This window comes from Schistocerca piceifrons, chromosome 3, assembly GCF_021461385.2.
Source record: "Schistocerca piceifrons isolate TAMUIC-IGC-003096 chromosome 3, iqSchPice1.1, whole genome shotgun sequence".
Classification (NCBI taxonomy): domain Eukaryota; kingdom Metazoa; phylum Arthropoda; class Insecta; order Orthoptera; family Acrididae; genus Schistocerca; species Schistocerca piceifrons.
Genome location: NC_060140.1, coordinates 904,838,119 through 904,853,421, shown reverse-complemented (window position 1 = coordinate 904,853,421; position 15,303 = coordinate 904,838,119). Strand labels below are relative to the sequence as shown.

The 15,303-nt window shown below is 39.0% G+C and overlaps 1 protein-coding gene across 1 annotated transcript in view; it reads right to left on the bottom strand.

The window, feature by feature from the left end:
* LOC124787964 (zinc finger protein 672-like) overlaps nucleotides 1–11,096 on the bottom strand; it is a 158,722-nt gene extending 147,626 nt beyond the window's left edge. The window contains exon 1 of the mRNA XM_047254971.1: nucleotides 10,895–11,096. The gene's annotated coding sequence lies outside the window, so the exon portion shown is untranslated. The remainder of the gene's footprint in view (nucleotides 1–10,894) is intronic.
* Between the last annotated feature and the right edge of the window lie 4,207 nt (nucleotides 11,097–15,303).

The window sequence follows — 15,303 nt, the reverse complement described above, 5'->3', positions numbered from 1 at the left end:
AGTCTGCGTATGCTATTTAATTTCAATCTGACATTCGGTCTGCAAATTTCGGTTGCCTGTTTATGGGAGTAGTGATTACCGAATGACAGTAAGTGCATCGTACACTGTGCAGTTGAAGTGCATGAGTACATTAATGTATACCTATCCTGCTGCCTGGCTGACCAACACTGTGTTTCCACCAAGTAATTTAATGTCCATACACGCCCTACCGCTTGACTTGTATTGGTGTAAACATGAGGTGGCCACGCGCGCATGTGCCGAGGTGTGGGGTTGACTGAGAGTGTCATGCCCTTGTCACCACCCCCCCTGGGTTCATGATCACAGTGTAGATCACAATATACGTGTGGCCAGAATAAGTCCATATTAATGCTTCTTACATGCTCATAGTTACTGCAGCCTTTGTAATAATTTATAGTGTAGATAGGTATTTTATTTATTTATTTATTTATTTATTTACACGCCAAGTTCGCTAAGACCAAATTGAGGAGCAAATCTCCAAGGTCATGGAACGCGTCAGTACATGAAATGGCGACATAAAAGTAATAAAAGATAAAAATAAAATGTTTATGAACCTGAAAAAAGTCAACCTATAAGTTTAAGTAAATGCAATCAACTAAACAAGAATTAGCTCAATTTTTCAAGGAACTCCTCCACAGAATAGAAGGAGTGACCCATGAGGAAACTCTTCAGTTTTGATTTGAAACTGCGTGGATTCCTGCTAAGATTTTTGAATTCTAGTGGTAGCTTATTGAAAATGGGTGCAGCAGCATACTGCACACCTTTCTGCACAAGAGTAAAGGAAGTCCGATCCAAAGGCAGGTTTGATTTCTGCCTGTATTAACTGAGTGAAAGCTGTTTATTCTTGGGAATAAGCTAATATTGTTAATAAGAAATGACAGTAAGGAATATATATATTGAGAGGTCAATGTCAAAATACCCAGACTCATGAACAGATGTCGACAAGAGGTTCATGAACTTACACCACTTACTGCTCGAACCACCCATTTCTGAGCCAAAAATATCCTTTTAGAATGGGAAGAGTTACCCCAAAATATAATACCATATGACATAAGCGAATCAAAATAAGCAAAGTACCTTTTGTGTCGAATGATGGCTCACTTCAGATACCATTCAAATAGTGAAAATGGCAGCATTAAGTCTTTCAACAAGATCCTGAACGTGGGTTTTCCATGACAGTTTACTATCTGTCTGAACACCTAGAAATTTGAACTGTCCAATTTCACTAATCAGATCCCCATTCTGTGAAATTAAAATGTCAGGTTTTGTTGAATTGTGTGTTTTGAACTATAGAAACTGAGTCTTATTGTGATTTAGCATTAGTTTATTTTCTACAAACAATGAACTTATGTCAGGAACTGCACTATCTGAAACCAAGCCAATGTTGCACACAACATCCATTATATTTTAGAGTTACCCGTAATACTAGAGGGCATATCATTTATATAAATAAGGAACAGAAGTGGCCCCAGCACTGTTCCCTCGGGCACCCCCCACATCACAACCATTCTCAACACTGTGAATAATGACCTTTTGCTGTCTGTTGCTGAAGTAAGACGTGAACCAATTGTGAGCTACTCCCCATATTCCGTAATGGTCCAACTTATAGAGCAATATTTTGTGATCAACACAATCAAACGCCTTAGTTAAATCAAAAAATAAACCTTTTGTTTAACCCATCCAGTATCTCACAGAGAAAGGAGAATATAGCATTTTCAGTTGTTAAATTATTTCTAAAGCCGAACTGTACATTTGATAGCAAATCATGTGATACAAAATGATCAATTATCCTTATATACACAGTATTTTCAATAACTTTAGCAAACACTGATGGCATAGAAATAGGTCTAAAATTGTCCAAATTATCCCTGTCTCCCTTTTTATAAAGCAGCTTTACTACTGAGTACTCTAATCATTTAGTAAACTGATCATTCCTAAGGGAAAAATTACAAATATGGCTAAATACACGACTAACCCGTGCAGCACAGTACTTCTGCTAGGCACTCCATCATATCCATGAGTGTCCTTAGTCTTCAGTGATTTAATTAGTGACTCAATCTCCCTCTTGTCTGTATCACAGAGGAATATTTCAGACATCTATTCTGGAAAGGCATTTGCCAAGAGTGTTATATGATTCCCTGTAGGAACTAAATTTTTATTTAATTCACCAGCAATGCTCAGAAAATGATTGTTAAATACTGTGCATATATCTGATTAACCAGGAACATAAATATTTTTACTATGAACTGACTTTATATAGTCGACCTTGTGCTGCTGACCAGACGCTTCCTTCACAACTGACCACACTGTTTTAATTTTTTCCTGTGAATTAGGTATTCTATTTGCATACCACATACTCTTAGCCTTCCTAATAACATTTTTAAGCACCTTACTGTACTGCTTGTAATGAGCTACTGTCGCTTGACTGTGACTACTCCTAACATTTTGATATAATTCCCACTTTGTTCTCCATGATATCCTTATCCCACTAGTCAGCCACCCAGGTTGCCTTTTACTACTAGTACCCCATTTAGAATATTCTAATGGAAAGCAACTCTCAAAGAACATGAGAAATGTGTTAAGGAAAGCATTATATTTGTCATCTATGTTATCAGCGCTATAAACATCCTGCCACTCTTGTTCCTCTAATTGCTGTTGGATTAACTTTCCCACATAGTTTGTAATTATATGTGACACATGTTTGAGTACAAAAGCATAGCCAAATATGGCTAAGTACAGGGCTAACACATGCAGCACAGTACTTCTGCTAGGCACTCCATCATATCCATGAGAGTCCTTAGTCTTCAGTGATTTAATTATTGACCCAATCTCCCTCTTATCTGTATCACAAAGGAGTATTTCAGACATCAATCCCGAAAAGCATCCCCGAAAAGTGCATCATGGTCTGAAAGGCCATTCACCCTTTTACTAACAGAATGCCCACGTAGTAATGAAGAATGAATAAAAATGCTGTCTATGGCTGTGCTCCTGTTCCCCTGCACCCTGCACACAGTCTGCATCGGATCATATGAATTTAGGAGATCTAACATCCTTTTTCTTGGACCACCATATACAAAATTTACATTGAAGTCACCACATATAACTAATTTTTGGTACTTCCTATATAGTGAATCAAGAACCCCCTCTAGTTTGAGAAGAAGTGCTCTGAAGTCAGAGTTAGGGGACCTAAAAGACAACAACAATAAGAAGTTTAGTTTCACTAAATTTAACTGCCCATGCACAACATTCCAGTATCTGTTCAGCGCAGTGCTGTGATATGTCTATGAACTCAAATGGAATACTGTTTTTTACGTACATGACCACCCCCCACCCCAAAAGGAACTCCTTGAAAAACAGCCAGCCAATATGTAGATCCTGGTAAAGGAAGTCTCTGAATTGTAAAATTATTTACTTGGTGTTCTGATATATCAGTAATTTCACAGTCAACATCTATAAGCAGTTCACTAACTTTATCTCTAATGCCTCTTATATTTTGATGAAATATGCTAATTCCTTCTCTACTGGGAAACATGACTTCCTCTGAAGGTGAACCCTTAGTTAGAGGGACTTCCTTTAAGCAGCTATACCTATCAGCTGACTTCAATCTAAAAAAGGTGCAGCTCTAACACCAGCCACTACAGACATTTTTCCATAAGTGATCCCACCACCACCCCTACACTGTCACCTATAAGCTTTGCCAGCGTCCCCTTCCCATACCTATTGAGGTGCAGGCCATGCTTAGTGAAACTTGATCTACTGATAGACCCAATTGGCACCACTGAAATGTGACCCATGCCCTCTGCCATCTGCGCCTTCTCCAGCCCCATGTTAACGCACCTAACAGCCGCATTAAGATGAGGCCAATCATGATGCTGAAACAGTTGCACAAAATGCACATCAGTGCCACCAGTTTGGTCTTTCCCATAATACCCTCTTCTGGCGATATATCACAAATATATGGAATAAGGAAATAAGGATGTACAATGGATGATGATTCCTGCTGGAACAAACGGCATTATCCAGCCACTTGATGTTTACACATTCAGACAATAGAAAAATTTTCTAAAACACTTCTCTGATGTAACCCTACTACATGGCTATAATGTAAATTTGCACCTGAGGAATAACATCCTGAAAATTCAATCTCTTACTCATAATCAGTTTTCACCCCCCTCGATTTGTGAACATGTTTAGGTATGTGTGGTTCAAGAAAGGATACATCACCTGATAAATATGAACCTCTTGTTAATTATTGCTTTAAAAATTGTGGTACATGTTGTAAAGTGTGTAATAATACTGCAACAATCACATGTGTATGGTGCACAATGTGTATGTTTATGTAGCACATTTTTTGCAATGGGTAATACAATGTCCCCTCAATACTGCACTGATTATCAGTCACCCAAAATACTGTAAAATAATAAAGTAGATGTCATACATAATATCCAAAACCAAACAACTAAACAAATGATACAAAACGAACAACAAACAAATAAAACAAGACCACAAAAAAAAAAAAAAAAAAAAAAAAATCAGAACAGCCTCTCCCTATCTCCATGCTGGTTATTCCCAGACTCGACAGTGCACTGCACCGCACAGTTGCATTGTGAAATTGCAAACAAATCTCCTGCCATGTATGACAAGTGTCATACACCAGACAGAGCGTGCATATAGCGGTGTATAGGGGTACTTCCAACTTACATCAAACTACTGCGACTTTGGGATATAACTTTATCATATATGGTTGAATTTGTTGTAAAATATACTATTAGATTTACTTAACATAAACGTATTACTGTTTCAAAAATTGTGAGGTGAGAGGAGGATTTTGAAAGACATCAAAATGTTTAAACATGTGGTTGCACAGTTGTAATGTACTTCCATGGTACTAGAGGGAACTGTAGAAGGTAAAACACGTACAGGAAGATAGTGACTGGAATACGTCCAGCAAATAACTGAGGATGTAGGTTGCAAGTGCTACTCTGAGATGAAGAGACTGGCACAGCAAAGGAATTAGTGGCAGGCCCCATAAAACCAGTCAGAAGGCTGATGACTTGAAAACAGCCTTCATCTATCTAAGGAGGAAAGCTTCCCACCATTCTGATTCATCGACAGCACTGATTCTAGCACTTAAAGTGTTGATGAGAAATGTATTCCCTAGAGCTCAGGATGGTACAAAGCCTCAGAACAGGGGGCTTGGAGAGAGCATTGCAAGGACACTTGACCAGCGAGGAAAAAAAGGCACAATGTGATGTGTGATGGACTATTAAGGATAGCAGCAAATAAGCAGCCTTTTAACATAAAGGAAACTCAAGTGAGTATGCTCTGTAGGCTAAAAGTGGCCTCTGAAATGTGTAGTTTAAGCTGCTTGGAACACCTGTAGTGGAAACTGGTTCTATAAATATGATACAACATTCCCTGGACTTGGGAATCTAAGGTTCAGAATGACTCTACAAGAGGGGACATGGAGAGGGAGGGGGGGTCTTCCAATAAGAGGAGTGGCTGTGCAGCGCCACTACCATTTTGTGGGCAAATCTATGGGAGTATAAAATGCACTGCAGCTGCTGCTGCTGGCAGCTGGCAATTGTGAGGTGTTGGCATTTCAATTACAGTAACAGGACAGTTTGCCTTTGCTCTGCTATGCAAAAACTGTCAGCACAGCAGTAAGATACGGTTCTTACAGCACAAGCAATGGGATTTCTCCACTGACGAACTTTAGTGTTAGTGTTGACTATAAGTGGAACACTTACATAACAAGTGCACTGCTATCCAGTATAAACAAGTGTCATTTTGTAGTAGATTAATTTACAGCCCAGCAGTACTACTGGGACATGGACAGTATGAAATGGACAACAGGGAGCCACCAACAGCTGTCACAAGTACAATCCTCTGTCGCTGTATCACCTTCCTACATCAAGTCCACATTCTGCACTTAGTGCCACAGTGTGGCAGAGCTATTCCACACCCACTCTACCAGTGAGCTCGACTCCTACCCAGGGGGGCAACGAGTCGAGTCCCAGTCACAGCAGATGCCTTCTGCTGTCTTTGATGCAAGCACTGCCAGGCTACACACCATTACCGGCCACGATGCATCGGTGCACCAGGGAGCTGGCTACTACTGCAAGTACTGTGGCCACCTTTAAGTGCCACTGACACTGTGTGCTTATGATACAATTCATGTAATTGTGTTGCATGCTGCTTGTTGGGCACTGACTGGATGTGCTGTGAGCTAGCTTGACACTAGTTGTCACCTCCCTCAATGGCTATGTGACCCCCGCCATGTGCTGAGAGGGGAGTGGTCGCTACTCCACACTGCCAGAGTGCAAACATCTGAGTAAAATAAACAGCCAATTCTCTAGCCCACCTCAAGCCAACAGCCCCTCTGCAACCCTCCGCTATCAGCCATCCTGCACCAAAGCCACCCTGCCACCCCTGGTGTTGGCTACAAGGCAGGGCACACTATCAGAGGAGTAGGAGGCAGTCCCCACAGACAGTTTCAAAGCAAAAGTCACCGCCACATATTGTGGGGATAGTCTTTTGTTCCATGGAGGACACTTTAACACTCTGATGGCAATAGGAACAGTGTAACATTTGGCATGTAGCCCTGAGGGACACCTTTCACTTGGACTCTTGCGGAGATGAGTGATGCACCAACTCTAACACGTTACAATCAGAGAAAAAACTGATAAATAAAAAGGGGGCAGGGAGCCTCGAAAGGCCTAGTCACAGAGGCTAAATAAAAGATGCCACCAAGTCATGTCATATGCCCTACATAAAGAAGACAGGACTGTGAATAAATGTTGCCACTTACAACAAGCCTATCAGTGTGCTGGAATCAACCTAACTAAATAGTCAGCTGTGGATCATCCCCCCTGGAAACCATATTGATAGGGGGCAAAAGGACCCAGCCTAATCATCAAGCTACTGTCTTTCATGCAGTTTGTAGAACATGTTGGTGAGACTAATGAGTAAGTAGCTGTCAACACACAGAGTTTTGCCATGGTTAAGGATTGGAATGGTACTATCTCTTCATTGTGAAAGGAAAACACCTTCTAGGAAAATAAGTTGAAGACACTCAGCAGATGTAGTCTGCGAGTCAAATTCAGATGTGAATCATCTGATTATGAATTGAATCAGGTCCTGGGGCTGTATCATGAGACGAGTCAACAGCCTGAAGCAGTTCCAAGATTTGTGAAAGATTCATGATACAATACAGGGTTATGGGAGTAAAGAATTATGGAACATCATCAACTTGTCTTTTATGCATTCAGGAGGTAGAAGTATGAAGAGGATGCCATTATTGCCAGAAACTGGGTCATGAGATCTTCGGTAACAACTGACGCACCAATAGAAATACCACCATGAAGGAAGACACCATTAAAAGTTGTTGATCTTTGCTGGCACATTAGACAATCGGATTTGCCCACACCTCCACACCAGGGATGATGAGGCATACATTCACAAGGAGAGGACCTTAACATTCCCAGCACTCCTTACTGTATTTAACTGGGTAGTGAGCCTTTGCAAGAAACCACTCAAAAGTGATTAGGGCAGTCTGCAAAGCATGAAGCTCGAGTCATGCAGTGCCCATCGACAGACCTGAATACCTGCTGCAATTTTTTTTTGGTAAATCACAGAGAAGGCTGCCAGTTGAGGGAGCCCACAGAAAGGGGGACAGCAGTTCCAGAAGTGTTTCTGATAGCACTGAAAATGTTTCACACAATTTTGTTGACACCATCTGGTGGACAGTGGGGAAACACATAGGTATACAACTTCCAGTTGGCTCTTCAGAGAACCCAATGTGTTAAATGTTCTGTAGAGCAGTGACAAGGAAGGGACAGGATCACATGGAAATCATCACAAAGCAATTGGAAGATTAATAGCTGAAAACATGTCACGGGTGTCACTATAGTCAGTAGGCTTTCAGTCATCATAATCATAAAGAAATTGTCAATCAGAAGGCCCCTACTAAACAACATGGCAATCCTCCAGACGGGGTGGTGTGCATTTGTATCCCAAAGTAGGGGAAAGGGGTAAAGAGGGAGCGGATGGAGTGCTGTCAGGTGTTTATCTTATATCTGAGGCTAGTGTAATCGGGTACTGAAACGTCACAGTGTTTTTAAAGCACTTGCGCATAATGTTTTTGAGGCAGGACATGGGAACTAGGCTGGTATTTACATCGGTGAATGCAGAACACTGCCTAAAAACACACTGTGAGGCAAATTTGATCTGGGGCTGGCGCATCTCCCTGTGACCCCGAAGAGGGCACTTTAATAAGTTCAGCTATATGGGTGGGTACAGCGATCCATCCTGATATACATATTATATTCCAATGATGATTTTTCATTGAAGCAAACGAAAAATAAAGCAAATGTTTTGTACTAAAAGATAATCAAAAGCTTGGAGAACGATTGTCCAGGAATCACCAAACCATTACAGATAATGAGTTACTGTATGAAACTGACCAAAAAATGCAGAACTTACATGAATTTAGTTGCAATGCAGCATGCAAGTTGAGCAGGCAGTGTAATTAGGAAACAAATCTTTCTAAAATCATTATTGTAGATTGTCTCATAGGGCATGAAGTTGAGAGCACACTCATAAAAATTGTGTTTGTTGTCATCATCAGCACAATACTGGAGACATTGAGAATGTTCGTTTCCGCCATATTGGTGACATCATAGGTCAAAGCAGACGGGTGTAATCAGACGCTCCTGTAATCCCCAAGATGCCACCTGCAGGAAGACTGGTCAACCACTGGCAACATACATTCAGCTGGGTGTTTTTTTTTTTTTTTTTTTTTTTTTGCCGTCAGAGCACACACAAGGTACCATTACCAGTTTCAACATATTACCAAGTCATTCTCAGATGATCTGAGTGTTTTATATACTAATTCTTCAACAGAACAGGCCCAAGGGGATGTTCACACTCTAAACATACATATGTCTCTCTCAACCTGTATAGTTCAGGAGTTATAGTGTAAGACTGTTGCATTCAAATCATCTCATCTTATTGTTATTGGTAATGATACCATTTGATTAATTTGAGGTTATCATACACAGTTAAAATAAACAATGGAAAATACAGGATGGTATAATGACATTATTATAAAAAGGATAACTACTACTCACCATATAGCAGAGATGTTGAGTCGCAAACAGGCATAACAAAAAGACTGCTTAACAAGTGATCTTTCGGCCAAAAAATTTCATCTAAACCACTGTCCTGGTACCGAGGCTGGACTCAGCACCCAGAGATAGTGGCTTGTGCGTGTGTGTGTTTTCTGTCTCCTTTAGAAGAAGGCCTTTCAGTTGAAAGCTCACATGCTTAGCAGCCTGTTTGTTGTGCCCGTGTGCCACTCAGCATCTTCACTATATGGTGTGTAGCAATCTATCCTTTGCATAATATTGACACATATAGGCCTAATTAAAAGCTTTACAAGACAGCCACTGTACCTCCCTAAGGCAGTATTCCTAGTCTGTGTAAACATTATTTGTTTCTCTGTTCAATATCATATGTATTGAACAATAAGCTTTTGTGTTTACAGCTTGTCATTTGCTTTAAACACCTCATTTTTATATATAATTTTTAAAATACTCCTACACTTATTTTTGAGATGCAATCCATAGTTCATGACAATGATACCTACCCTGTTGTATTCCCTCCTCTATATTATCACTGACTGGATTAAGACATTTTAATTTCCTGCTCCATTTTAGAATTTATAGGTTAAAAATGTGTATGTGTCTGTGTAACATAATAATGAAGAAATTAAATTATGGATCTTATCTAAGAACTGCAAATAATAATGACACTTATGACAGATCCCCGCACACTATGTCAAAGCCCTTATCTGCACTATACTTTCACCAACAGATCCTAGATCTGTACTTACACCTCTGTTGAGCTTCAAAATAACAGAGCATCACAAACAATTTCAAACTGTGATTCCCACCATGAAGCATGTCTGGACAGCTCATTCAAGTGTTGCTGTCATTTTCATAAACACACTTTAATCACGTTTCAATTCAGCAACATTATAGCTTCAGATAATCATATTACACACAACATTCCTTCTAAACATCTCAAAGCTTCAAAAACAGTTTCAATCCGAATTATGAACTGAACTCAGTTTCGTAATCAGCTAATTTTAATGATTAGCAATGTAGTAAAAAAAACGATATCACTTGCATATTTTGCGGACAAAACAATATGAATAATTAAAATATGGTGATGATATGAAAAATTGCTGGATGCTGGTATCTTACAATTTAGTCTGTAGAGGAGATGCGTATTTCCATTTCCAAATAAAAACAAATGCACACTTGTCAGACGAGAGAGTAAAAATGTTAGTTTAAAATATCATGAATGCCTTCTCACAAAGTAAAATGCGGCAGTTTTCAAAAAGGTCTGTATTTCTTAATATTTCTGTTTAATGTGAAGACTGCAATGGGACATTTGTGTACTTTGTGACCAACTCTTAACATTAATCTCGTCAAGAAAGTAGTATTGGAGCGGAGAGTACGACAGTTATAGTAGCCTATATAATGAAAGGGATACCGACAGTGACACTTTCTATCTTGAAGCGAACACAAAGTGGACATTCTTGCTATAACTGGCACGCTCTTGTCAACGACCTCGTATCTATAATCTATAGCATAATAATGCTACAAACCTACACCGTAATTTCTCCAGATGAAAAAACAAGAGGTTGTTTACTGGTTACAAAACAATTAAACACAATTAACTGTGCCCTAAGGCATAACTACAAGCAACTGCGCATAATTATCAACAAATAAATGCCACATAGCATGTCTCATCATTTTGATATGTAGTAATAAGTATAATTATCAATTGCATATTAAATTAATCTTACCTTTCCATATGCGTTTTTGAAGTTGTTTCCAATTGATCGTAAGTTCTGTGCCTCTCAAGAAAATTACACGATCGTTTATGACGAGGAGAGGCATACATTATGTCAACAGCAGACTTTCGGATAGACGAAATCAAAATTTCACTTGCCGTCGCCAATGTAAACAAAAAATATTGTCGAGTTCTGCTTTCGAACACTACCGAACACAAACACCAACCAAAGATCATAGCATTACATGACAAGAGATGTACATTAATGTTACAACGAAATCGGTACGATTTTCGCTCTGCGTCGTCTTATTAAATACAAAAGAAACAATAATTTATAGTTCACTTATCTTCTCACAAGATGTAAGACACGAATAAAAATATTGTTTAAGAGGAAATAAATGTTATTACAAATCCGTTAGTCATTGTTGTTCGTTTCCAGTGGACGTATAAACGAAGTATGAGTTTAAATGTAGCATAAATTTTATTTCATTGGCGTAGTTGGCATATTTAAAATAGTGAATCACATTCGTTGCAGTCATAATTTATCGATAGGTAATTACAACACGCATTGTCAACAAACCCCAAACTCAATTTATCGATGGGTAATTACAACACACATTATCAACAAACCTCAAACTGTCCGGATCACCCCAGAATCTGCGAAATTAAGACCAGAATATGTAATTTGTCACAAAACAACAATTTCGTATGAAATGAGATGTGTCAGTCTACAGTACAGCTCTTCTATGTGCATGTGCTGAATAAACCGTCGTTAAGCGAACTAGTGTTCGTCATTCATCTAATTACACCTTCTTCGATGTGACAATATCAGTATAAGCTACTAGTGACTTCCATGAAACGTATATGTGTAACAATCGAACAATTGAATTTTTGTTAAGCTCCAAGCTCTCGGCAAAATCAAACATTCTAAAAATCTCCATGGACAGAGTGAGAAAAATTATCCTGTATACATTATTCATTTTTGTGACTTCAGTATTTGTACGTTGCATTGTATTTTTCTTACGCTATGAGGAAGATTGTTCATGGTGCCAATTTAGTTTCAACAAGAATCTATGCTTTAATTCCAGTACTGCAAATATAGTGACCAGCACGAAATTAGGGCTTCAAGGTCATCTCATCGTCTTACAGCATTTCCAGTTTTCTTTTCTTTTCTTCGTTACAAATGTTCGTAAAAATTCAAAAAAAAAATACTGTGCAATCTATTTTTAGTCTAGAATATGATGGAGTACTTTCTAAAAGAAAATTCTCACTAGCTGCTAGGAAAAAGATGAAAACTAACCGTTACAAGAAATTTTGGAGGAAAACAATTTTTTACCTCAACCTGCGTTAGTAACAGAATCACTAATGTAATTGGACTGAAAAAAATGAACATCCTCAAAGTTTACAGATGCATATGCTGCGTCTTTTATTTCGGAAACATAAAAGTATTCTGACACAAAAAATGAAATATTATAAGAGGTGTGGAACTGTGCCGACTGGTTAGCGAGAAATGTAGTCGCTGATGAATTTTCGTTGTGTAGGACTGCAAAGGAACTTCCCGCGAGAAAGTGTTTAAGAAAACTACAAAATTAATTATGGTAACGTTCCAGATATCATTACTGATTGTATCGTACACGTCACTCAAAACGCCAATATGCGCCGCGCAAAAGCAATTGTAGTTAGTTTGAAGCCAATATTTTCACTGAAGTGGAGCAAAATATTTGTTCGAAAGGTTTTGTGAAATCCAAGTTTTATCTAAATTTGCTGTAAGCCTATTATTCTCAGCACGCAATATGTGCTTGGTACACAAAAACCTCGTTCTTACTACTGCAATGTCCCTGTCTTGCGTTACAAATTTCGTCTGTCATTACAGTTGTTGAACCAAAAAACAAGTGGGCAGAGAAGACAGTGCATTAAAATGACTGGCCAGAACAATCAGTTTTATCACGGACATAACTCTGTATTTCTCTAGCTATCGGATACTATCCTCTGTCATACTAAAGTGATACAATTCTATGTTCTGGCTTTTTGTAAGTCATCAAATATCATAGATTTCTACGCTGTTCTCGGAGGATCAGGAAAGGCGCTGGGACTGGTCTCATGTTGCTGCACTGTTTATATATATATTCGATACAGAAGCACCACAACGTTCTGTCATTTTCTGAACTGCATTACCCTTACTACGAACAACCAGCAAATCCTTCTATGAAAAAAAGGAGCTAAATTTCGAATTACCCTTACTACGAAACAGCGAGTAAATCCTTCTATGAAAAAAAGGAGTTAAATTTCGAATGTAGAAGTAAACTGAATTCAGTAAGATTATATCTGAATGTAAAGACTTTCGATTCAGGTTTTTAGGAAAAACTGTTGTTAATTAATGCAGAATTGACAGTCTTAATTTAATTGACAGTTACTGTCGAGTAAGCTAATCGCCAACACTTGTGATAAATTTATCAGACGTCTACTGTAAGGGAAAAAACAATCGCAGTATGTCCTGTATAAATGAAATGAAATGACAAACATTTAAATCAAGGCAGCTTTTTACACAGACCGCACTTACCTAAACTGAAGGACCTTCGGTCTCCGTGTCTTCAGATTCACTGTCGCTTGTTTCAGCCAGGTGTATCATCACAGATTTCACTACGGCGTCTCTTAAGCCCTGGTTCAAGAAATCAGTTTCTCGCAATGCTTCTGCGCCTTTTACGCACCTCTCCCAGTCCTGTTGAGTAACATTGTCAAGAGCTTCGTGTGTTAGCTTCTCGACATCAGTAAGTTTGAAAATAGTATTTATTTTCGCTACTTCTCGCTTTACTTGGGCCAATATCAATTCAATGGGATTATACTGGCAGTGATACAGTGGTAGAAGTACCACTTGGTGTCCCATTTCGTTTGCCAATTGATCTGATTCGTAAGTCTTTTTGGCACCTACGATTTCTTCCTTAGACAGGAGTTCAGCCTTCGTTTCATCGACTAAAAATGAAACATTCTTTCTCTTTAACCATTCCATAACATCTGCCTTGCGCTAATTTAAACGTAGGAGCTTTTCTACCTGAATGGAGTCGTAGCTGGGGTTATCCATCACGATAATTGATCCTTCTTCCAGCGCAGACAACAATCGAATAAACCAATTCTTAACAACTTCTCCATTCATTTCTGAATGGTAATCGGATTGGCAAGAACCTTTCCCACCACGAAAAACAAGTTTGAACTCTGGTATGAAGCCTGTCGTTAATGAACCAGCGTGGGCGATGATTAATCGGCCACCTCTACCAGTAGGCACTTTTAAACCGCTGTTTCCTTTGGAGTCGTGCCATGTATACTTATCGGTGTGGTTCTGTGAAACCTAAGTTTCATCCAAGTACATTACAGTCCTGGTGTCTTCAGCATGCAAGAAGTGCGTTGTACGCAAAACTTCGCTCTTGCTGCTACAGTGTCTCTGCGTTAAGTTAAGAATTTCCGTCAATCATTGCGCTTCTTGAATTGGAAACCAAGTGAGCGGAGAAGACGAAGAACGGTGGTCTGCGAGCCCGAGTAATTAATTTTTTCACGGAGGTCAGCCCGCATTTTTTTAGACATTGGATACTCTCCTCTGTCTTAATACCCAATTACAGTTCTACACACGAGCTCTTTGTTAAAATCGTCAAAGTCGGTTGATTTCCGTTCACGTTTGTATCCGTTTCTTGGAGAATCGAAACACTCATTCATGTCTGCAGATTCCGCCAATGACACGAATTTGCTAATACGGCCTACAGTTGACTTGGAGGCACCACACGCTTTAGATTAGATTAGGTTAGTACTTGTTCCATAGATCATGAATACGACACTTCGTAATGATGTGGAACGTGTCAGGTTAATAAAAGGTGTCTATACAAGATATTAAATTAGACAAAATATTACATGACACTCAATATTTTTAATTTTTTTTGTGGGCGTTGGGAAATTACCCACTTACTATATCCAAAAATTCATCTAATGAGTAGAAGGAGTTGCCATTAAGAAATTCTTTTAATTTCCTTTTAAATGCTATATGGCTATCTGTCAGACTTTTGATGCATAATTTGCTTTTCCCTATCTGACAGATAGCACATCAAGGCATCCAAGTTTTCCAGGAATAAATGAAAGTTTCCTGAAGGGGGCCTATAACTGTTACAATTATAAAAGAGCCCTCCTTCAGTTTAAGTTGACAGGCACATGCTTCTATATGTGGCTCTAGACAAAACTTCTTTGTATCTAAGCTTTCTACACAGTGATAACTTTTGACATATATGGCAACTCCTCCTCCCACCTTATTCTCTCAACTCATATGTACAGCTAGTTTATAACCACTGATATATACTTTTCTATGTCAGACACAATGTGATGCTCAGACAGGCATAGTATATCTATTACATTATCAGATTCAATGTCATCTAAACAAACCAG